The 23,042-nt window shown below is 45.7% G+C and overlaps 1 protein-coding gene across 6 annotated transcripts in view; it reads left to right on the top strand.

Moving 5' to 3' along the window:
• Positions 1–23,042, top strand: part of bcas3 (BCAS3 microtubule associated cell migration factor) — a 1,018,944-nt gene that overhangs the window by 865,273 nt on the left and 130,629 nt on the right. The window lies entirely within an intron of this gene.

Genomic DNA, 23,042 nt, shown 5'->3' with positions numbered 1-23,042 from the left:
CAGTGGCTTTTGGATCCCATACATGGGACTGCTCTCCATCTCTTTCTCTCTCCTGTCTAAACTTCTGCCAGTGTTAGTTATCTTTTTTTTTCAAATATTCCTTTTGTTTGGGGAAAAACAGGCATGTATCATGATAAAGGTTAACTCTTTAAAATCTAAGTTTCAGTTTTACTTCTGTGCTTTTTGTATTTTCTACATTGCCCCTGCCCAAGCATTCTGATCTTGGCTCAGAATGTGTCATCGTTGTCAACATTCAAATAGATGTACCAGTCAGAAGGTTTATTTTATTTGGTACTGTTAATATCTTGTATTGACACAGTGCATTTAATGTAGGTCCCCAGGTGCTTCAATTGTCATTAAGTCAAAGAAGGAGAGATTAGGAGGGGTGACTAAAAAGCATGGTCAAAGGGTAGGTTTTAAGGAGGATCTTAAGAAAGGAGAGAGTCGGGGAGATTCAGGGAGGGAATTCAAAAGTTTATGGCCTACATGGCTGAAGGGAGTGGGAGATACGCAAGATGCCACAGAAGGAGGAACATGGATTCTCGGAGGCTACAGAGATAGGTAAAATTGAAGTGAACTCAGATCAGCCAGAACATTCTCTCCTGACTGGAGTCAAAACTAACACAAAGGACAATGGTTGTAGCTGTTGGAGGCCAATCACCTCTGCCCAGGTCATCGCTGCATAAATTTCTCAGGGTAGTGTCCAATGCCCAACCATATTCAACTGCTGCACCAATGACATTTCCTCCATCCTAAGGTCAGCAGTGGGGATGTTCGCTGATGATTGCACAGTGTTCAGTTTCATTCACAACTCCTCAGACAATGAAGCAGTCCGTGCCCACATGCAGCAAGACTTGAACAACAACCTGGGCTGATAAGTAACAGGTAACATTTGTGCCACGCACTGACTATCTCCAACAAGTGAGAGTCTAACCACAGCCCCTTAGCATTCAGTGGCATTACCATCATTGAATCCCCTAGTATCAATATTCTGGGGTCAATGTTGACCAAAAATTTAATTCTACCAGCCGCATAAAGACTGTGGATAAAAGAAAGGTCAGAGGCTGGGCATTCTGCAGCGAGACTCACGTTCTGACTCCCCAAAGCTGTCCACCACCCACAAGGCACAAGTCAGTAGTGTGACAGAATTCTCTCTATTTGCCTGGACAAGTGCAACTCTACTGACACTCAAGAAACTGGACATCCAACACAAAACAGTCCATTTGATTGGTATCCTATCCATCATCTTAAGCGCTCACCCCCTCCACTTCTGTGCAATATGGTTACAGTGTGTACCATCTACAAGATGCAGTGCACTAACTCCTGAAAGCTTCTTCAGCATATCCCAAACCCATGTCCTCTACCACCTAGAAGGAGAAAGGGGCAGCAGGAGCATGGGACCACCACTACCTGCAAGTTATCCTCTAAGTCACACACCATCCTGATTTAGCCATTCTGCCATCATCGCTGGTCAAAATCCTGGAACTACCCACCTAACAGCACTGTGGGAACACCTTCACCCTGCGGACTGCAGCTCTTCAAGAAGGCAGCTTACCACCATCTTTTCAAAGGCACTTGCAGAGGGACAGTAAATGCTGGCCTTGCCAGCAACGCCTACATCCCATGAATGAATAAATAAAAAGGCATATATAAGGCTGTGAAGAGATTTGAATAACCTATGTTTGAGAATTCTAAATTGGAAATGTTGGGGACTGGGAGCCAGCATAGGCCAGCGAACACAGGGTTGATGGGTGAATGGAACTTGGTGTGGAATAGGATACAGACTACAGCTGTATGAGCTGAGGTTTTTGGAGGGTGTAGGTTGGGAGGCCAGTCAGGAAAGTGTTGAGGTGGCAAAGGCATGGAGACAATTCATTTCTCCTCATGAACGACAGGATTGGGAGCTGGGTACTAGAGGAAATGATGGATGCAAACCATCCTTTGCTGAAGTATACCTGAGTACCAACATAGTGTGGTGCTGCATCTTGTAAAAATTTCTGGAATATTTGAGACAGTCACCCTCCAAACCTCTTCTAAACCAATCACCAGGAACAACACAGGAGTGCTCCTGAGTGACACTTGTGACTGACTGTTTCTCCCTGTGGGTAAATGGGTAGTTAATGGTAATTGGCTGGGCAGAGCAAGAATGCCTGAGATCTCTCGTCTGAAATGGATAGGGTTGCCAACTCTGGCTGGACGAATTCCTGGGGATTTCCATCCTTCGAACTCTGCAGCTCTATTCTCCTGCCATTGGTCACCCAATACATCCATCCTCACAGTATCCCGACTTCCTTGCCCCCGCCATTTGTTGCTCGACACATCCATCCTGGCGGTGCCCCACCATCCCATGCTAATTGGAAATCAGCAGACTCTTTGGACAGAATTTAACTGGCCCCATGGCGAAGAGCTTGGAGGCACACAAGCCACTAAAAATGTTGGTGGAATGCATCGGAGCAGAACCATGGCGTCTTCCCACCACTGGGCAAATTTCCCAGGGTGGTTGGGCAGCAGGATCAGGAACACTCAGAACAGTAGTGGGCAGGTAATTGAGGCTGTTAAGCAGCCAATTGACAATGTTTTGAAGTGAATTTAAATTTCCCTGGGCCGCATAGGTTCCATGGAGCACCAGCAATTCGCTGCTCAAAGGAGGCGAGAGTTCTGCTGCAAGTTAGTTGTGGCTGCAAGTGGCAGCCATTGATTTACAGCTTTGTTGTCAACTAGGCAGTCTGAGGTTCAGTTAAGCAAAGCATTGAAAAGGTGGAGGGATTGCACAGTATGAGTCCATATCAGAGGGCACTTATTGAAAGGGTGTCTCCCAGATCCACTTCTGCTTGTGCAAGCATCACTTGGAGGTTGAAAGACTTTGAGTCTCAAAAGCTCCAGCTCTCAATGGCTGGTACGCACTCTGGGTTTGACTGTTCTAATAAGGAGGAGGCTGGGAGAGAGAGAGAGAGAGAGAGACAGGTTCAGTCACATGAAGCGGGGTTGCAACAGCAGAGGAGCCCTAAAGTCATTATGGTGCGGGGCACAGGCGAGACGGACACACAGGGCCATAATGCAGGCTGATGTTCACAGATAGCTCTACCCAGCTGTCAGGTTGACGGCCAAGAGGCTTAGCTTCATGGAAATGCCGGGGCACCAGTGTCTCCTAAGACTGTGCCTGTCCATGCAGGTGATAGCGGACTGTGCAGAAAGCTGGAGGAGTAGTTGAGGCCAATGGGATGTGGTATGCAGCTGTGGCACTTAAGGTGATGGGTGATTGACTGGTTTTATGCCTCAGGTTCATTCCAGAGATCGTCTGAAAGTAACAGGTAGGGTGGATAAAGGGGAACCTGTAGATGTGGTGTGTTTAGATTTCCAAAAGGCATTTGATAAGCAACCACATCAAAAATCACTACACAAGATAAGGGTATGTGGTGTAGGGGTAACATATTAGCATGGATAAAGGATTGGTTAACAGGAAGCAGAGAGTAGGGATAAATGGGTCTTTCTCGGGTTGGCATTTATGACGAGTGGAGTGCCACAGGGATCAGTGATTAGGAAGGCAAATAGAATTTTGTCATCTATTGCAAGGGGAATGGAATATAAAAGTAGGGATGTTTTGCTACAGTTGTACAGGGTGTTGGTGAGACTACAAATGGAGTACTGTATACAGTTTTGGTCACCTTATTTAAGAAAGGATATAAATGCATGAGAAGCAGTTCAGAGAAGGTTCACTTGACTGATTCCTGGGGAGTTGGGGAGTTATCTTACGGGAAAAGGTTAGACAGGTTGGGCCTGCGTCCATTGGAGTTTAAATTAATTGAGAAGTGATCTTGTTGAAACATATAAGATCCTGAGGGGACTTGACGTAGTTGATGCTGAAAGGATGTTTCCTCTTGTGAGAGGGGACACATTTTAAAAATAAGGGGTCTCCCATTTAAGACAGAGATAAGAAGATTTTTTTTCTCTCAGAGGGTCTTTGGAACTCTCTTCCCCAGAGAATGGTGAAGGCTGAGTCAATGACTAACAAGGAGTCAAAAGTTATCGGGCATAGTGGGAATGTGGAGTTGAGGCCACAAGCAAATCAGCCATGATCTTATTGAATGGCAGAGCAGGCTTGAGGGGCCGAATGGCCAATTCGTATGTTTGTATGTCACTACAGCAATGAATGGCACACCACCTCCAGCCCCAGCATTGTGAGCGAGCTTCTACTTCAAGCACATACATTTGCAGTATCATTCTTGCCTCATAGCCCAGCCAAGCTCATCAGCCTGGGCCACTTTCCATGTAAATCATCATGCCATTTGGAGAGCTGCAAGTGGCCATTCAGCCTTGTCAGTGCAGCGATTGCTCTGACTGACCATGGGCCTCCACCTTGAGTCAACTTTGCATTTCAATGTGGACACTGGCCCATGATCATGCCTAATGGATGAGTTGGCCACCTCACCTAACATCCCAAGGGCACTAATTAGACAATGCAGGGCTGCGAGCTTGCTATTATGAATGTTGCTGACGTTCCCAGACCGTACCAGGTCATTGAAATGCTAGTGGTGCTGCACCCATGCTCATGCTTCTGACTTCCTGGCTACTTCCAGCCATGCCTTCTTCAGGAGACTTGCTGACCTCAACCTCTCATGCACTGGAAACAACACCTCTCTCCATTCCCTTGCAACCTGAAGGAACATCTCCAAGGAGTCGTCACTAAACTGAGGATCCACCCTTCTTCTGACTCCAGCCATTCCTGCATAACATCCCTCATTCAGCACCCTTCCAACGCCCTTATGTGTGCAGCCTATATGGAGACTGCTGACTTGCCCTTGAAATATGGCACCTTCCTCTGATATGTCAGAACATCCTCTCACCCGCCACCCGTTATTGGATAACTCCATGCATGTTGGATGTTAATTGGCTACAGATGGGAAAATCTTCGAGGATGTCTCTCCACTCACTCATACAGCTGTGTGACCCAAATTTGACCATGGCGTCAGGTCTTCCTCTCAATAGGGAAAATTCTGCCTTTTGTTACCTGAACAGATGTATCTTGACTGTTAGTCAAACATCTTTTTTCCAATCTCCTATATTTTTATAACTAGTAAACAAAAATAGACAAAGAACATTTGTGAAATGTATCACTTTTTTGCCCTCCCCATGACTTTGTTTCTGGGTGTTGCTCGCTGCAGTGCCCTGGAGGTTAATCTTGAATTCCTGGAGACTCCAGGACAATCCTGGAGGGTTGGCAACCCTATAACTGTGCAAGACATGCTGTGCACTAAGCTACTTCTCCTGATTCTATTGCACAAGGCATCCGTGCCCCAGCAGGCTGTCCCGCCACCTTTAATTAATTATATAATCAACTGACCTTTTGTTTGGGAGCAGTATTTGCATTTGGGAAATGGGGAAGCCAGGTCATTTATTAAACAGGACGGATGCTTATTAAGTTACTTAAACAAATTACTTACTAATAGTCCACAGGCACAGGGTTCTGTCTGTTTTTGTAGTTTAAATTTTCACTTATAATATATATATAAAAACCTCCAATATTTGCAACAGATGGAACACATGACTTACTTTGAATGTGACTTTATGCATTTCATACCCTGCCCATGCAAAATATCCAGCAAATTCACCCGAGTACTGATATAGCCTCATATCCTGCTAGGATCAAGGTTCACACAGCAGAATCACAAGACCCTGTGACCATCATTGGCTGCACATTGCCTGTTGGGAAATTTCTTGTTTCATTTCCCCATTCCAGTTTTCTGCCCTTCCTCTCCGAGTCACCACTTCTTCACTTGTGAGCGTAGACAGTAAGCTGCTTGGCTATCACAGCCAAGTGTGATGCTGTTCTTACTTAACATTGGTGTTCCTGGCTGCTACGGGTCACTACACTTTGACCCTTGCTGAAAACTGCACGTGTGGGCCTGAGGTAAGGCTGTGGCCCAGGGTTGAACTGCCTGGAGCCACTTAGGCCTGGATTTTCCATTTGGTGTCATCCCGTTTCCAATAAATGGGTTATGCCGGCCTTACAATAACAGCACTCAGAAAACCTAGGCCTGAATGTCCAGCTTCATGAATGTAAAATGGCACATGGGCAAGATACCTTTCAAATCTTGTCACAATCCCCAATCTCATCTCAAATCTGAACTGGGTTGAAAGCTGCAACTGTGCAGTTTCTTGGTCACGGACTTATGTGTAGTGCAACTAGACCCAAGCAGGGCAAGGAGCAGACGATAAAATTGCTTTTAAAAAGTCACTGTTAAATTAATTTGATCGGCCTAAATCCAGTTCATAATGTTCTTGAACCCATAGCTCAATATTTTATAAATTAATTTTCAGGTTGTGGGCATTGCCATCAAGATTGGCATTTATTGCCCATCCCTAGGGAGCCAGCTGAGGAGTTTGCTAGGTCACTTCAGAGGGTAGTTATAGGTCAAGCCCATTGATGTGGGACTGGAATCACCTATAAGCCCAGACTGGACAAAGGTGACAGGTTTCCTTCCCTAAAGGCCATTAGCAAACTAGTTGGATTTTTACGTCAACCCATCTGATTCATGGTCACTTTTACGGAGACCGGGAGACCATCTTTTTATTTCCATATTTCTCAAACTGGATTCAAATTCTAAAGCTTCCACAGTGGGATTTGAACTCATATTCCCTGGATTATTAGTCCAGGCCCCTGGATCAGTGTTCCTGTACTGTTGTAAGGTTGTTTGGTATCTCATTAAGAGGTCTGGAAACTTATATGGTTAAACATAAACCGTTTATTGGTAACCCATAACCATATACATATCCAAGGTACTGCCATGCTCCATGCTAGCTCCTTGCAAACTCTACACACAGTCTCCCATCATACCGTGGGTGGTACTGTTTTCCAGTCCCACACCACCCCTTGCTCTGCCGAGCACCCTCATACTACACCCCACCCCCCCAAGACCTTACCCAAATATGTTTACAATGCAATCTTTACTTTCCTTCCTATCCCTTCTCTTCTCCCCCGCGCCCACCCCCCCTCCCCTCCCCCCACCTACCTCACCCCTTTCAAGTCTCTGACTTCATAAATTCAGACAGTCTGGAGGCTTGACAACTCTTTCAGATCCTGTTCTGTCACGTTTGCATGAATGATAGTCTCAGTTATTTTGGTTGACTTTGATAGTTTGGCGTTGAAATTGTAATACTCTGTGTTTCCAGCACTTAGTTGTTTCCATTCATTTTCTGCGTTCCTTCCAGTTGCATTTCTTTTTATCGACATCCCATCTGCTTTGTTCAGACACCGTGGGTGTATCCTGTTCCTTCTTTTTCACTCCATTCATTCCTAGAATGGACTCAGATTTTCTTTTTCCATGGGGTCCACCATGATCTTGCTGGACACTGATGTTTCAAAAATGGAGCCTTCATTTCCACTTATTTCATAATTTCACCCAAATATTTGTTTACTCTATTATTTTCTGCTCCTTTTTCAAGCTTATGAATCTTTCCATTCAGCTCAGCATCTAATCTGGTGAGTTCAGTTGTCATTGCTTCAGAGTTATCTGCTTTTAAAGTCTGGATTTGTTCTTCCATACCGTGCATCTCATATTTCAGATTGGGTCGAAGTTCAAGAATTTCATGGGCTGAATCTTCCCCCCGTCAGGGGCGAAGTTGAAGGGCGGGCACGCACAAGCGCGCTTCCGATCAGCGCCCCCCCCATTGGGGGCGCAATGCCATTTTACATGGGTGGGCCAATTAAGGCCCACCCAGCATGACGGCTGCACGGAAGAGCTGAGCGCTCCCTGTGCAGGCAGGGGGGAACCCCAAAATCGAGAGTGCGCCCTTTCGCGCATGCGCATGAAAGAGCACACTCATCTTCCTGAGGCTAAGTGCAGCCTCAGGGAGATCGGCTCAAAATGTAAAAAACCTAAAAGTAGAAAAATAAAATTTCCCTAACATGTCCCCTTATGTAACAACGTCACATGAGTTGGGACATGTCCATAATTTTCACAAAAACTTTATTAAAATTTTTAAAAACCTACATGAAACCTCATCCCGCCCGTCGATGAGATTTCATGCTTTTTCTAGTTCGTGCCGGGTCTCCTGGCCTGCCTGCCAATCTTAAGGTTGGACAGGCAGGATCTTTAATTACTTAATTGACTCTGCCAATGGCTTCAATTGGCCATTGACAGGTCGGCAGGCGCGCAGCTGATTTCGCTGTGACCCCACCTTCCTGAAAATTTAAATGGGGCGCGGTGACGTCGGGAGCTCCCCCCAATGTCATCGCGCGTCATTTTACGTGTTGGCGAGCAGGCCCCACCCCCACTCGCCAATGCGTAAAATCCTGCCCCATCAGTTTTGGCTGTTAATTCTGCTGTCAATCAACTTCTCTGATTCATCAGTAATTTCTTTCCCTCTTCCAGGCATTTTTCACTATACCAAATAGAGACTTCTGATACTTAAAGTTCATCCAGTTCTAAATTTTTATTAGCAAACTCATCTTTCATATGTCGGTTTTCTACACTGAACAGATTTTCCTTAGCAGAGCCTAATTCCTGTGTGCTATCCTTGAAGCCCACATTCTTTAATTTTACTTCTGCTAGTTGTTTCTGAGTCTCTTCACGCTCCCTTGTGAGAACTTCTACTTTCTCTTGCAGCTGTTCATTTTTTCTTGACATTTTGGGTTCTTGATTTTCATTTCAGCCATGTCATTTTTCAACAACCCAATGGTTCTCAATACATTTGAGGCATCCATTGCTTTTCCTCTTAGTTCCTTGAGCTTCAGCATCAGATTTGCATTTTCTGATCATATTTCTCTCTTTTCTTTCTCCGCTGCAGCAGAGCTTTGTCCTTGACCTTCATTTTGGTTTCACCGTTGGCCAGGCCTGTCGCCAGCAAGTCTTAACTCCTTTCCGTTCTGTAATTGTGCTACTGATTGGCTTCATTATCCATGTGTAGCGTGGAAAGTTCTACGGCTTTTCCTTCCATTGCCTCCTCTTTTTCATTCAGCTGGTTCTTCATTTCTTCAGCTTCTTTCTTGTACCTCTTGACTTCCTTCTGGACTATAGAACATTGCTGAGTCTCCTCTGCCAACTGGTTCTTCAGTTCACTCAGAGTGACATTAAGTTCATTTTGCTTCTCTATGTAATTTTCCAGAAGAACAAACTTTGACCTGAGGGATTCTTGTGAAGGTCCTTCAACAGGTTCCCCTTTTCTTTGTGAAGCTCAATTGCTTTGTCTTGATCTTTCTTGTAATTTAACAGAGCCACCTCCAGTTTCTTCTGCTGTTCTTCTATTCTGCTGTTCAAGACAGTCTTAACCCTTCAGCAGCATGAATAAATTATGTACTCATTTTGCATTTGATCTAGAAGGATAATCAGCTGTTCTTTCAGCCGTTTATTTTCTTGTTGACTGCTTGCCAACTCACACTGCGCTTCAATGCATTGCTTTGCTGCTACTGATAGTTCCAATGCAGCTTTTGCTCAAGTAGTATTCAACACCTTTTTTTTAGCTCCTCATGTTTTTCCAGGGCTACATATTTATTCTTCAAAGATTCTTTGGAGGCAGCGACTTCTTTGAGCATCTTTTCTGCCTGCTGTTATGTCTAGCTGTACTTCTGGTTGAGTTCTTCCAACTCAGCTTTGATACAACCATTTTACTGTGGAATTGTTCCACTTTCTTTTTGCAGGTTTTGTTTCTTTTGGAGTTAGCCCAAATAGCTTTATTTCATTCACAACCAGCTGATTGCTCAGCACTGCCACCTGCTGTTGCAGTTTGGATAATGTGTCAGCATTTTCAAAAAGCTCTATTTTTAAGACTTTCGGCTGCTTCACAGCCACTTCTTTCTTCAGCATTTAACTCTTCGGCTCGTGCACTTCATTGCACTGACATGATCTACCACCACCTTGTGTTTTGCTTAGGAATTGTCTCCCTTGGCCTGGGTCTCCTGTGTCCCTCAGCATGGGGTCTTCTGTCTCCTTCGCTCAGGGATCTTCTGTCACCCTCACTCTGGGGTCTCCTGTTTCCCTCGGCCTGGGGTCATTTGTCTCCCTCGCTCTGGGACCTCCTCTCCCCTTCGGTGCTTTATTAAGGGTGTTCTAGACCTTTTAAGTTATGCACCTTCAACAACTTGGAGTTTAAAATATTTGTAAAAGACTTTTAATATCTCACCAAATGTGGTTGAGGATCCATCTACGCCATGTCTTAGGATTATTTCATCCACAAACACACCAGACAAGTATAAAAACATATTAAATTGTACTCATTCTGTTTCCTTGCTTAATTCTGATATACTCCTGTAATCTGAAAGATTTCTCCTCCATGACCCCCATTTGTGATTCTGGTTTATCCCTTGTCTTAGCCTAAACTGGTCTGGTAGTTTTAGTTTACAATCCATGGCTGTTTTTTCTTGAGTATTGCTGAAAAAAGAGACAAGTCTAAGCTTTTCATCTTGCACTCAACTTATCATTTTCTTCTTCTTCAAGATGGTTCTGCAGCTGCCATTTTCTCTTTTCTCTTTGAACTCCCCATGCTTGTTGGCTTTTGGGGGGGCTCCCATTGCACTGACAGGGCCATTTTTTCAAATTATTAACTCTGCAGGAAACATTTGAAACAAGACATGTGAGCCAGCTATGTGCTTTTTTTAAGCTTGGGAATCAACTGGAAGGTGATTTTTATAACTCTGCCTGCCATTTTTAAAACCTTTCTTCCCTTCAGTTCAGCTCAGCCACCATGTGTTATGGTGCTGGCTGTGGTCCCGTTGCTGCAACTTTCTTGCAGCTGCGCTTTGGATGTGCTGATCTTGATTCCTGCCAATTTTAAAAGGTAATTTCAGCTTTTTACTGTATTTTGCTCGCCCTTCTTGTGATTTGGCTGGGTCCCTTCACTCTGCATTCACTCACGTTCTTCTTCTCATCTGCACAGTAGATTCTTCTGCTTTTCAGCCTTTTTTCCTTTTTTGAATTTAGCTCAGCCTTTTTGTGATTTGGTTAGGTCTTTTGACTCTGCTTCTGCATTCAGTCAGGCCTGGCATTTCATGTGCACAGTGGTTTATTTTGCTTTGCAGCCTTTTTCCCTTTTTGAATTTTGCTCAGCCTTTTATTGATCTAGCTAGGTGCTTTGACTCTGCATTCAATCTGGTATGGCAGTGGACCTCCACATGCCCTGGTAGAGTCCTTCAGCCTCCACATCTGCAATGGAGCTTCTTTTTAGGCGATCTTCAACTGTGTCTTCAATTTAGGTGCACTTCTTTCAGGTCAGACTTCAGTTTCTTTAGTTTTTGATGCTTTGAGAATCTGGGTTCCTTCTCCAGATTCTCTGGGATTTCTGGGTCCATCCCACCACTGCCTCCATGTCGTAAGGTCGTTTGGCATCTCACTAAGGGGTCTGGAGGCTTGTCAGGTTAAATATAAACCATTTATTGGTACCCCATAACTATACCCAAGGTACTGTCATGCATGCCTCCATGCTGGCTCCTTCTACACTGTACTCACACACAGCCTACCATCATGTGCCTCTCTACATCATACCATGGACAGTACTATTCTTCAGTCCCACATTAACCCTTGCTCTGCCGAACACCCTTAAACTACTGCTATTGTTTACCACCAAAGTCCCTGAAATTCTGGGAGTTCCTTTTGACAGGCTAAGGTTTAGTGAAGCTCCCAGATCCCATCCCAAACCACAGTCATGGCTGACAACCCTCCAGGACTCTTCTGGAGTCTCCAGGAATTGAAGCCAGGGCACTTAAAGAGCAACACCTGGGAGAAAAATCATAGGGGACATGCTTTTCATTTTCTTTAAACATTTTAATTTATTAGTTGTAAAAATATTGAAGACAGGGAAGAAAAAGCTGTTTGACTGAGAGCCAAGATAATTCAATTGGGTAACCAAGGCGAGGTTTTGCCAGCTCCAGGTTGGCAGGCTAGGAGGCTGGCAAAATGCCAGGGAGCCGCGTCGCGATGGCTCCCAGTTGCTGGGCAATTTTACCAGCGGCAGTGAAGGCAGCAGCTTGGCTATCTGCTTACCGGATCAAGCAGCCAATTTAGCCAAATAAAGGCCAAATTAAGAGTCGTCTTGCCAGCACTTTGTCAATGGCAGATGAGTACACTACCACATGGAAAGGCCATCAGCTGCAAGAAGGTGACCTCCCCGTGGCTTCCCGGGGAGTGGAGGGGGTCCAACAGAGTTTGAGGCTCCATGAGCCAAGGAAAGGCCCCCAACAGCAAAGGTAGTCCTGGTGTCTTCAGTACTGGCGTAGAAGGGGTTACTCCTCCAATCACCAGGAACTGCCTGCCTAATCTAGGTGGAGAAAAAGGTTCTTGACTCCCCTGCAAGGGTGCCTCAAAATGGAGGCATCCCCTTGTTCCCCTTGCAGCCTCAGCAGTGGGTGAGGCCGTTGCTGGGAAGATTGCCACTGTGGTCCCACTGCCCGCCCATGTGAGCTTAGGACCCACATATATTCCCAATAATTGGGATTTATCCTTGCATAAGAGTCTGCTCATTTTTCTGTTGACCTTGGGAAGGCAGTACGCCTAGATGATGACCAATGGCAGGAGTGTGGGATGTGGCAGTGTGAGGTGAGTGGCCATGTGATGTAACATCAGGAATACAGCCAATCAGAGTTGGGAACCTTAGTTGGCCAGTAACACCTGCAAAGAAGCATTGATGGTGCCCACGTCAACAGGGACCTGGAAAATCAGAACAGGGAGAAAAGTGGTAGGGACCAACAGCAGATGGAATTGGAAAGAGTTTGATGAGACAGTTTAGAGGGAAGTCTGTATCTAAGACCATAAGAAATAGGAGCAAGAGTAGGTCATTTGGCCCCTCGAGCCTGTGCTGCTATTCAGTAAGATCATGGCTGATCTGGTTGTGGCCTTAGCTCCACTTTCCTGCCTGCCCCCGATAATCCGTGACTCTCTGTCTATCAAAAATCTATCCAACTCAGCCTTGAATATATTCAGTGACTCAGGCGCTACTGCTCTCTGGGGAAGAAAATTCCAGTCTAATGACCCTCTGGGAGAAAAAAGTCCTCCTCATCTGCTTAATTTAACTTAAATTGGAAATCCTTTATTTTTAAACTGTGCCCCCTAGTCCTAGGCTCCTCCACAAGAGGAAACATCCTCCAGCGTCTACCCTACCAATTGCCCTCAGAATCTTACATGTTTCAATAGGATCACCTCTCAAAACTCCAAAGGGTATAGGCATAACCTGCTCAACTTTTCCCTGTTGAGATAATCCCTTCACCCTGGAATCAGCCGAGTGAACCTTTTCTGAACTGTATCTAATCCTGTGCTGTACCTGCCCTGGGAGTTTTTGACGGGGACTGTGTAGAGGGAGCTTTACTCTATATCTAACCCCATGCTACCTGCCCTGGGAATGTTTGATGAGTCAGTATAAAAGGGGCCTTTACTCTCTGTCCATCAGTGTGTAGCTAACTTGGGATTGACCAGCCTTGAGACTGAAAAATCTCTCACTGCCCAGTGCTGCGATCTCTCACTTTGATAAACTGTGCTGCCTTAAAACCCAAAAAAAAGAGAAATGATTAACAATTGAGAGTGTTGGTAACTTAAAGAAACATTTCCAGGGACTAAGATTGAATATTGAATGTTTAGTGTGGGAAATAGTAAAGTAGAAGCACGAGGCTTGTCAGGAAGTCATGCAATTTACTGTAGCCTTAATTAGATGCAGTTGTTCTACAAAATCTGTGATAAAATCCCTTTCTAACATTTGTCTGTGGGACACTGTGGGAAGATTTAAACATGTTAGAATAAAAGGGAGGGGGTGAGGGATGTGTTGATGTGATTTCTGATAGTTTCCAAATGCAGCCCATGTAGGTTAACCAGAAAGGATGCCGATCTTTGAGCTGGGTTATAGAGGAAAGCAATGTGGTGAGACTGTTTTGAAATGCTGGTGTATTTAGGAAATAGCACTTAGCAGGGTCTCTCTGAATGACTGCCAGGTCAGGAAGCTGAAGTGCAAGCATTGGCTGGGATTCAGGCCTCCAAAGATCCGTTCACTGACCACACAGTACGTCAAGAATATGTCATTTAGCAAGCAAAGGGAAGGCTCCACTTTGCCTCCAGAGTGCCTTAGCATGGAGCACTTTCACATAACCCAAGTGCTCCTGAGGGAAGGCAGGCACCCTGGGACCAGGGAACTGACAACTTTTTTGTTTCTATTTTAAATATAAATGTGTAAATAAATAAAGCCTGGGAACAAAATGTTTGTCCCATACTTTTCCCACTTTTAGCTGTGTCCTTGGGACTGACCTGTCTGTAATTCACACAGAAGAATTGCCACAGTTTCCAGTGGGAAGTTCAACTCACGCTCTGGCATCGAATGAGTGTTTCTCCCCTTGGGGGTTCAATTGCTAAAGAGATGGGGAAGCAAAGCACCTTCCAGTATGTGGGTCAGCACTCTGTGCCTTCCGACAGTTGGTAATCCACCCACCAGTTTCTGCTCAATCTCAGCATTGGGGCATTTCTAAAGTTAGACCTTTGGCCAAACATTTAAGACTCCATTAGTAAAAAATGATATAAAAGGGCATGCAGTTCTCATGATGGAAAGACCTCCAGCACTAAGGGGAGATGAGAAAAGCATGGAAAGCTACCGTCACAAATTAACCCTCAGAGAATGAGGGCAGTAACTCTGTTACCTGAGGTCAGAGTTTATTATAAGCAAACGCCCCAGTGGCTCAGTAGGTACATGCACTGTGCAATGTGATACTGAGCTTGATTATATCACTGGCCAGTGTAGGGTTTACTGAGCTCTGCTGGGATAGCAGTAGGAATTAATCATGTGGTCTCAGAATCATACAACACAGAAAGAGGCTTTCTGTCCATTGTACCTGTGCAGCTTTTTGAAAGAGTTATCCAATTATTCCCATTGGTCCCTGCTCTTTCCCCATATATCTGCAAATTTTTCATTTTCAAGTACTATATACCATCAATTCCTTTTTGGAAGTTACAATTGAATCAGCTTCCACCACCCTTTCAGTCAGAGCTGTTAGACTACACTGAAGAGAAGAAGAGAAACAGCAAGGGGTCCTGCTCCTGATCAATATCCAGTCATCGCTGCTAGAAGGCGCTCAGATTGTATGTCGTCAGATGTGACGCCCTCCAAGGTCGAATGGCCTTCGCTGTCCAGGCTCATAAAGAACAGCTTTTTAGGTGAGGTACTGGCAGGTGGCGCAGAAACTAGTCAACAAGAAACAGCAATCTCTATGAGAATTCTGGGTCAGGGGTGTGAGGTCACTGTTGTGGAGAGACTGCGTCATTGGAATGTTGCAGTGCCTGTCACTGATTCCATTTTTTAATCCCACAACCCCAGTTTAAGGCGGAAATCATTTCTGCACATGTTATTTTGAAACCTGCATAGGAAAAGGTGCAATGAAGCACAGAGCCTGATCACTGTGTCTCGGAGTTTAGTGAGAAGTCATTCAGTTGTAATTTAGAAATCTATCTCTACAAGATCTGATTTTATTTAAGATAGTTCACAAGGACTTTATTCATATGGTGAGGGGCGGGTTGAAATAAACAAAAGCATCACAATCCATGATATTGCAATCTGCAGCACTGTCTCATTTACCTTCCAACTCTCACTATTAGACTCTGATATATCCCACACCGCCCTCTCACCATCACACTCTCTGATAGGACCCACATCCCTCACAGTGACACTGTCTGACATAATCCCAACCCCCACATTCTTCACTGTAACACTCTTTGATATACTCCAGACCCCTCACTGCAGCACTCTCCAATATACGTCATGCCCCTCACTGTAACAATCTCTGATATACCCCACACTCCTCACTGTAACAATCTCTGATATACCCCACACTCCTTACTGTAACGCTCTCTGATATACCCTACACCCCTCACTGTAACAAACTCTGATATACCCCAAACTCCTCATTGTAACACTCGCTGATATACCCCATACCTCTCACTGTAACACTTTCTGACATATCCCATACCTCTCACTGTAACACTCTGATATATCCCATACCTCTCACTGTAACACTCCCTGATATATCCTACATCCCTCACTGTAACACTCTCTAATATACCCCACATCCCTCACTGTAACACTCTCTGATATACCCCAAACTCCTCACTGTAACACTCGCTGATATATACTACACCCTTCACTGTAACACTCTCTAGTATACTGGAACACACTGATGCTCTCATACCCCTCACTATAAGTCTCTGATATGCCCAAACTCTCACTCTCGTCAGTATTGTACCCTACACCCCTCAATTTGACACAGTTATAGCCACATCCTTGACCTTAACATTATTAGAAATATCCCACACCACTCATTGTAATTCGGTCTGATATAACGGATATTATTGAATGTTACCTTGTTAGCTGTGACTGCATAAAACACTTTTCAGTAATGATAGTAATCACTACAATACACTAGTCTTTCGCTAGGATTTTGCGCTCCCGCCCGTGGTGGTCGTCATGGCGGCGGGAGTAGAAAGTATCGCGAGAGCGAAAAAATCAGTTTCATGGCATGAGTTTCCCGCCATGCCATGTCAGCAGTATCATTTTAATATGTTTGAATATTATGCATACTCACTATAATGGCTGCTCACTGGAATCACCCCTCCATGTTGGATCAATAGGCCATGTCGGCGTTTAATTAGACCGACATGCTTCAGAACCATATATAAGCAACATGCACCTGGCAACCTGAACTTCACTCGTGACTTCGAGGTTCATTCGACAGCCTTGCATTGCGCAGTGCTCGCAGCACCTTGGACTCAGTGCCAGGCTTCGCAGGCAGCACCACACCACTTGCAGGGGGGTATCACAGGCAAGGCTTTACCTACCAGACCAGCAGTAAGACGGGTTGGCTTGTAATGTGCTGCAGGACAAGGGCTCAACTGGGGTGGCGGGGAGGAAGAGTGGTGAAGGTTGCGCTTAGGCACATGACTAGGGGATTGCGGGGTGGAAGTGTCCTCTGGGCCAAAATGAGGAAGAGTGTTTTACAGAGAGACTTAAGCAAGCTGGGGCCAAAATGGGAGTGAAGAATCCCGTCAGTTTACATTGCTGACCTTGCAAAGACTGTCCTTGTCCCAGATCAGGTAGGGGGAGGGCATGTCAGTCCAGTGTCAGTCATACCCAGCATTTTGTGTGCAGGGTGTGGTCGTAACATCAGGCCCATTGGTCTGGGGGGTTTCTGACATAATACTGGGCTGCAGATGGCACAGAGTCAGGGGAGGCCTCAGCCGCCTATAGATGTAGGGGCAGTTGAAGGTCTCATGGTGGGAGCCTCTATATTTCACTGTGCAATATGCCTCAAGATGGGGAAGGGCAAGGTCCACATGGAGCATAGGCATATCCACCTCAATTGAATCAGGGAGTAACACGGGGATAACCACCACAATCACGATGAGATCAAAGATTGGAAGGGGAGGCTTGCGGGGTATTGGAGGGATGGAAGCCTGAACAGTATGATCCTCCATGACAATGGGAGGAATTTCCACAGTCAGACAGGGAGGGTCCAAGCTGGTCTGGTAATAAGACCTCAGCATCACCATCTTGCAACCTGAAGCGATGGTGCTGTACAAAATTAAACAGAGGAAAAACTCGGCTGGTAAGGGCTCTGAAGGCTGTTTGGAGAAGTGGTGCAATGCACTGGGAGCCGATTAAAGGGGCACCCAACTGAACTGTGTATCCCCAAATGAGGAGAGATGCACAGCTAAGACGTGTTAAGAACTTTTCATTGACAATGCAGGGAATCAGGCGAGTGAAGCAATGAAGTGCATTCATGTTAGACTAATCCAGAATAGTGGCACTAATCAATCTCTTTGCATGAGCCCCTTGTTCCCATCATGTAAATTCCCCAGAACGATAACGAGGTCAGGAGCAATTGGGCGACTGGTCAAGTTACAGATGCGTGTTAAAAGCAGGAGCTCAGAATTTTGGTGCTGACAGGCTCACAGATGAGAAGGCTCAGCCTCCCTTAAAGTAATCCCAGTTCCTCATTAAACATGAGCCCTCATGTGTATTCCAAAGAGTGTAGTCTTAGAGTGCAGTAAATGAGGAGCCCAGCACCTCGCCTGAAAGCAACACATCCAAGTGCCTGGCCAAAGCAATCTCATAGCAGTGGGGCAAGTAAAGGGGTTGTTGGGGGGGTTGGAAGAGCATCTTGAAATGTACCTAGCGCTGGCCAGGATTTCAGTGGCGCAATGGTGCCAACACTGGAAACAAACCCTTGAACCCAGAGTCGCTCACTGGTCATCGACAGAACTAGGACCTTTGGAGGGTCATGCTGACTCATGTCTTTTTCTCATGATGCTGCTGCAAAGAGGAGACCTTCAGGAAGATGGAGGCTGGATTTATTGCTGCCTGTATAATCACATACAGGCAGAAGAGAAGGCAGAGAAGATTGCGATGGCAGCACCAGGCTTGCCAAAGGGAGGAGCTTCACCCTCATGAGCAAGGGGCAGCAGGGCCCCCTCCTGGCGCAGAGGATGGACTCACAGAAACATCGTGCGTAGGCGGCTCTCAAGATCAAGAGTGTACAGAACACACATGTCTTTTCTGCAGATGAGCAAGAGACAGTGTCACCGATGCCTCCACATGTCTAGGGATCTGGTGGCTCACATCTACCACATTCTCCATGAGTTGGCGCCACGAGGACTGAGAGGACATCCATTGCCAGTGGCTCTGAAGGTCGCTGCCACTCTTAATTTCTACGCGAGTGGCTCTTTCCAGGGTTCCACTGGGGACCTCTGCGGGATCTCTCAAGCTCCCATGCACAAGTGCATACTGGAGGTGACAACACCCTTTTTGCCAAGGCCCACAATTACATTGACTTCGCTAGAGACCAGGCAAGCCGGGACGCTAGAGCACTGGGCTTTGCTGCAATTTCCCACAGTGCAGAGTGCCATTGACTGCACTCGTATGGCTATAAAAGCCCCCTGGCGACAGGAAAGGCTTCCACTCACTCAGTGTGCAGCTGATCTGCGACCACAATAAACAAATCATGCAGGTTTGTGTGAAATACCATGGAAGCTGCCACTACCCATACATCTTGAGTAGATCGCAGATCCCAGGCATCTTTGAGGGACCACACAGGATCCAGGGTTGGCTCCTCAGTGACAAAGGGTACCCTCAAAGAATGTGGCTGATGATGCCCGTACAGCGGCCACAAAATCCAGCTGAGAGACGGTACAACGATGCTCATACTACTACCCGAACTTGATGGAGCACACCAATAGCATCTTGAAGATGCAATTCTGATGCCTTGACAGATCTGGCAGAGTACTCCAGTGGGCTCCCCAGAGGATCTCATGGATCATTGTGTTTTACTGCGCACTGCACAACTTGGAGCTGCAAAGGGGGTAGGACTTGCCAGATGCCAACATGGAGGAGCTGCACATCTGCTCCAATGAGGAGGACATTGAAAGGGATGAGATCGAGGAAGCCGAGGCTTCAGGGGAAGAGACCATAGCATGAACCAGACGAGGCAGGCATACACGTGAGGCCTTCATAGCCATCAGACTCCACGAGGAGGATGACATGTTGTAGTTAGTATCCTCTTGGACAAGTGCCCTCCATCATGGGCCCAATGAACACCAGCGTTTCTATCCCTTTCATTTCAACCATGCACTTCAATCTGAGAGTAAGTACTCACACATTAGGCTCACCATTGTCTTAATCCTTTGAAGGATGATGAAGCCTCGGGAGTATGCGTCCTTGCTGAGATGAGGTGCTAACTAGAGGAGGGCGTACTGGCATCAGACGTCAGAAGGTAGAAGATGCTGCCTCTTCAAGTGTCTCTCCAGCATCCCAGTCACTACTGCAGCCTAATAGAGGTAGGAGCTGCTCTACAATCCTCAGCGGTCTTGTAGCTCTATGCCTTCAGTCTGACAAAGCTCCTCAAGGAGATCCATCCCCATCAATGGGTCAATGCTTTCTGTGTCACCTCAGTGGTGATACTGGTAGGCCAAGGCAGCCAAGGACGTTCCACAGGTGTTAACCCATTTTGAAATCACTCAGTCTCCTGTGTCACCTTCTTCTCCATCACATTGACATCCAACACTCTCAGTTAGGGATGAGGGCCTGCGTTCATTCTCACCTTTCTATGGATGTGGACCACCTGAGGATGACAATGTTCACACACTTGCCTGCCAGACATTAAAACGCATCCTCTTTAACAAAATCTGCTCTCGTGGCCAGCCTTGGCCCTTGCAAACTCCAAAATGCTAAGACAACATGAAGCCCCTAAGGACCTGCTTCATTGACAATAAAGAGCACACTTCAACTTCACTACATCCTCGGTCCTATCCCACTGTACCCCTCAGCATTGTCTAAAGCTATCATATGCACTTCCAGAGCATGCTCAAAGGCTCCATTGACCGCCAGACATCACTATTTGGATTTATCATCACTGACCTTGGTGACTGTTTAGACGAGGGGATACTACATGGAATGTATGACACAGCACTGTATCCCTACATTGTGATGAGAGCCTTGCGGCCAAAATACAGACAACTGCAAAGTGAGAAATGCTCAGGGTTGTAGGTTCAAGCGCCAGAACAATAATGTGGCTGCAAGGGGCAGATCTCCGGCACATTGAGGTGGCAAGATGATCACTATTAATGGTGAGCTTAGCATACGTACACTCAGAGAGTTGGCAATGCGCTAGGCAGACAGGAGTGCAAATGTGCTCTGAGTGTGGGCTCATAGATTGAAAAGCCTGCCATATGACAGAGAGTACATGGAGTTCCAGAATATATGACCTTCTCCATGCGTTAAAACTTCTCTTCTTATACACTACACCTTCACCTTTCAATGATGAAGACGAGGTAGGAGAACACCTCAGCCTCAATCTTACACAACCAAGAGTGAACATGACATGACCCAACAAGGCATGTGAACGAGGTTCCTTCCACAAGCAGACTTAACATGAAGGAAGAGGCATCACTGATGTCTCACACTGTGGTGATATGGAAGCAGAAAACATTGACCAGATGTACACGATATCGACATCAGCAATAAGTAGGGGGAGGGGCCATAGTGTCACACCTGATTGACAATGACACAGCTCATCATAAAGAGGAGGCATACACAAGAGGAGATGTGAAATGGTTGCGATTCTGTTTACACTGGTGAAAATTATGTACATGTGGTTAACACCAGTGCCACCATCCTGCTCCTAATATTGCTTAATTTTCCTAACCCTACTGCTACATTCCCAACATCCACAGCAGAGGTGGAGGCAGCCTGCTGACTCCTGTTGTCTGTGATGACTTTGGCGGGCATCCACTGGAGGGCCGAGACTTAGAGGGGTCTTCATACAAGAGAACTGCAGGACGACAGGACCCTGCAGACTTTATCCTTTATTTTGTAGTGCCCACCCTTCAAAGCCCATCTCTGCAGAGAGACTCTATCTGTTAGTAGTCCTTTGTTCGTGTATGTGTGTGTGTGTGTGTGTGTGCTGGGGGAATTCTTTAGAAAGAGATAGATAATTATACTTCCCAAATAGAATTGTGTGTTAACCAGTACTTGCAACTTGTTAGAAGAAGTTTTGTTTTAAAATAATCAGAGTCTCTTTTCTTCTGGGTACTAGAGGTGTAGGTACACAACTGGCCATTTTGGTGAGAAAATTAAGCATTTAAATTAATGGTACGGCCTGCGGAGTAGTGGGGCTTGATAATTCGTGCACTCCTCCCATCCCGGTCATAACAAAACAACCTTTCCACATCCACCCTGTCAAGTCCCCTCAGGATCTCATGCATTTCAATCAAGTCGCCTTTACTCTTCTAAACTCCAGCAGATACAGGCCTAGCCTGTCCAGCCTTTCCTCATAAGACAACCTACCCATTCTAGATATTAATCTAGTAAATCTTCTCTGAACTGCTTCTAATGCATTTACTTCTTTCCTTAAATAAGGAGACCAGTACTGTACACAGTACACCAACTGTGGTTTCACCAATGCCCTGTATAGCTAAAGCATAACCTTCCTACTGTTGTATTCAATAACCCTTGCAATAAACAATAACATTCTATTAGTTTTGCTAATTACTTGCTGCACCTGCACACTAACCTTTTGTAATTCATGCACCAGGACACTCGGATCCCTCTGCACCTCAGAGCTCTGCAATCTCTCACCGTTTAGATAAAACGCCCCTTTTTTATTTGACCTGCCAAAATGGTCAGCCTCACATTTTTCTACATTATATTCCATTTGCCAGATCTTTACCCACTCACCTAACCTATCTATATCTTTTTGCAGCCTCCTTATGTCCGCTTCACAACTTACTTTCCTGTCTATCTTTGTGTCATCAGCAAATTTAGCAACCATAACATTGGTCCCTTCATCCAAATCATTTATATAAATTGTAAAAAGTTGAGGCCCCAGCACTGATCCCTGTGGCACACCACTCGTCACAGCTTGCCAAGCAGCAAAAGACCCATTTATGTCTACTCTTTGTTTCCTGTTAGCTAGCCAATCTTCTATCCATGCCAGTATGTTATCCCCTACACCATTTATTTTCCACAATAGTCTTTGATGAGGCACTTCATCAAATGCCTTCCAAAAATCTAAGTACAGTCCATCCACTGGCTCCCCTTTATCCACAGCACCCGTTACTTCTTCAAAGAACTCCAATAAATTGGTTAAACATGATTTCCCTTTCACAAAGCCGTGTTGACTCTGCCTGATTACCTTGAATTTATCTAAGTGCCCTGTTATAACATCTTTAATAATAGCTTCTAACATTTTCCCTATGACAGATGTTAAGTATCTCTGCTGGTGGAGGGTATAGGTGAGCGCTGTGATGAGTCTTCTATTGTGCTATCCTCTGGTTCCTCATCCGAGATGTCCTTGCTGCTGGAGATGAGGGCCTGGCTTCTTGATGCCCTTGGGCGCTTTCCAGAGGTGCCTATGAAAGAAAGTAGAGATAATTAGGCAGGTGACTGGAAGACATGGCAATGCACTCACAGTATCATTGTCTGAGGGATGAGCTGGTGCAGGGTCCTCACTTGGGTGTGCACCATCGACCTCACCGTTACCACAGGCACAGGCCCAGTCCTCTCCAGCCAGTGCGATGGCACACTCTCATAGG

The sequence above is a fragment of the Cetorhinus maximus genome, chromosome 9, assembly GCF_964194155.1.
Source record: "Cetorhinus maximus chromosome 9, sCetMax3.hap1.1, whole genome shotgun sequence".
Lineage (NCBI taxonomy): Eukaryota > Metazoa > Chordata > Chondrichthyes > Lamniformes > Cetorhinidae > Cetorhinus > Cetorhinus maximus.
Note: the sequence above shows the minus strand (reverse complement) of the source record. Positions and strands in the feature narration are given on the sequence as shown.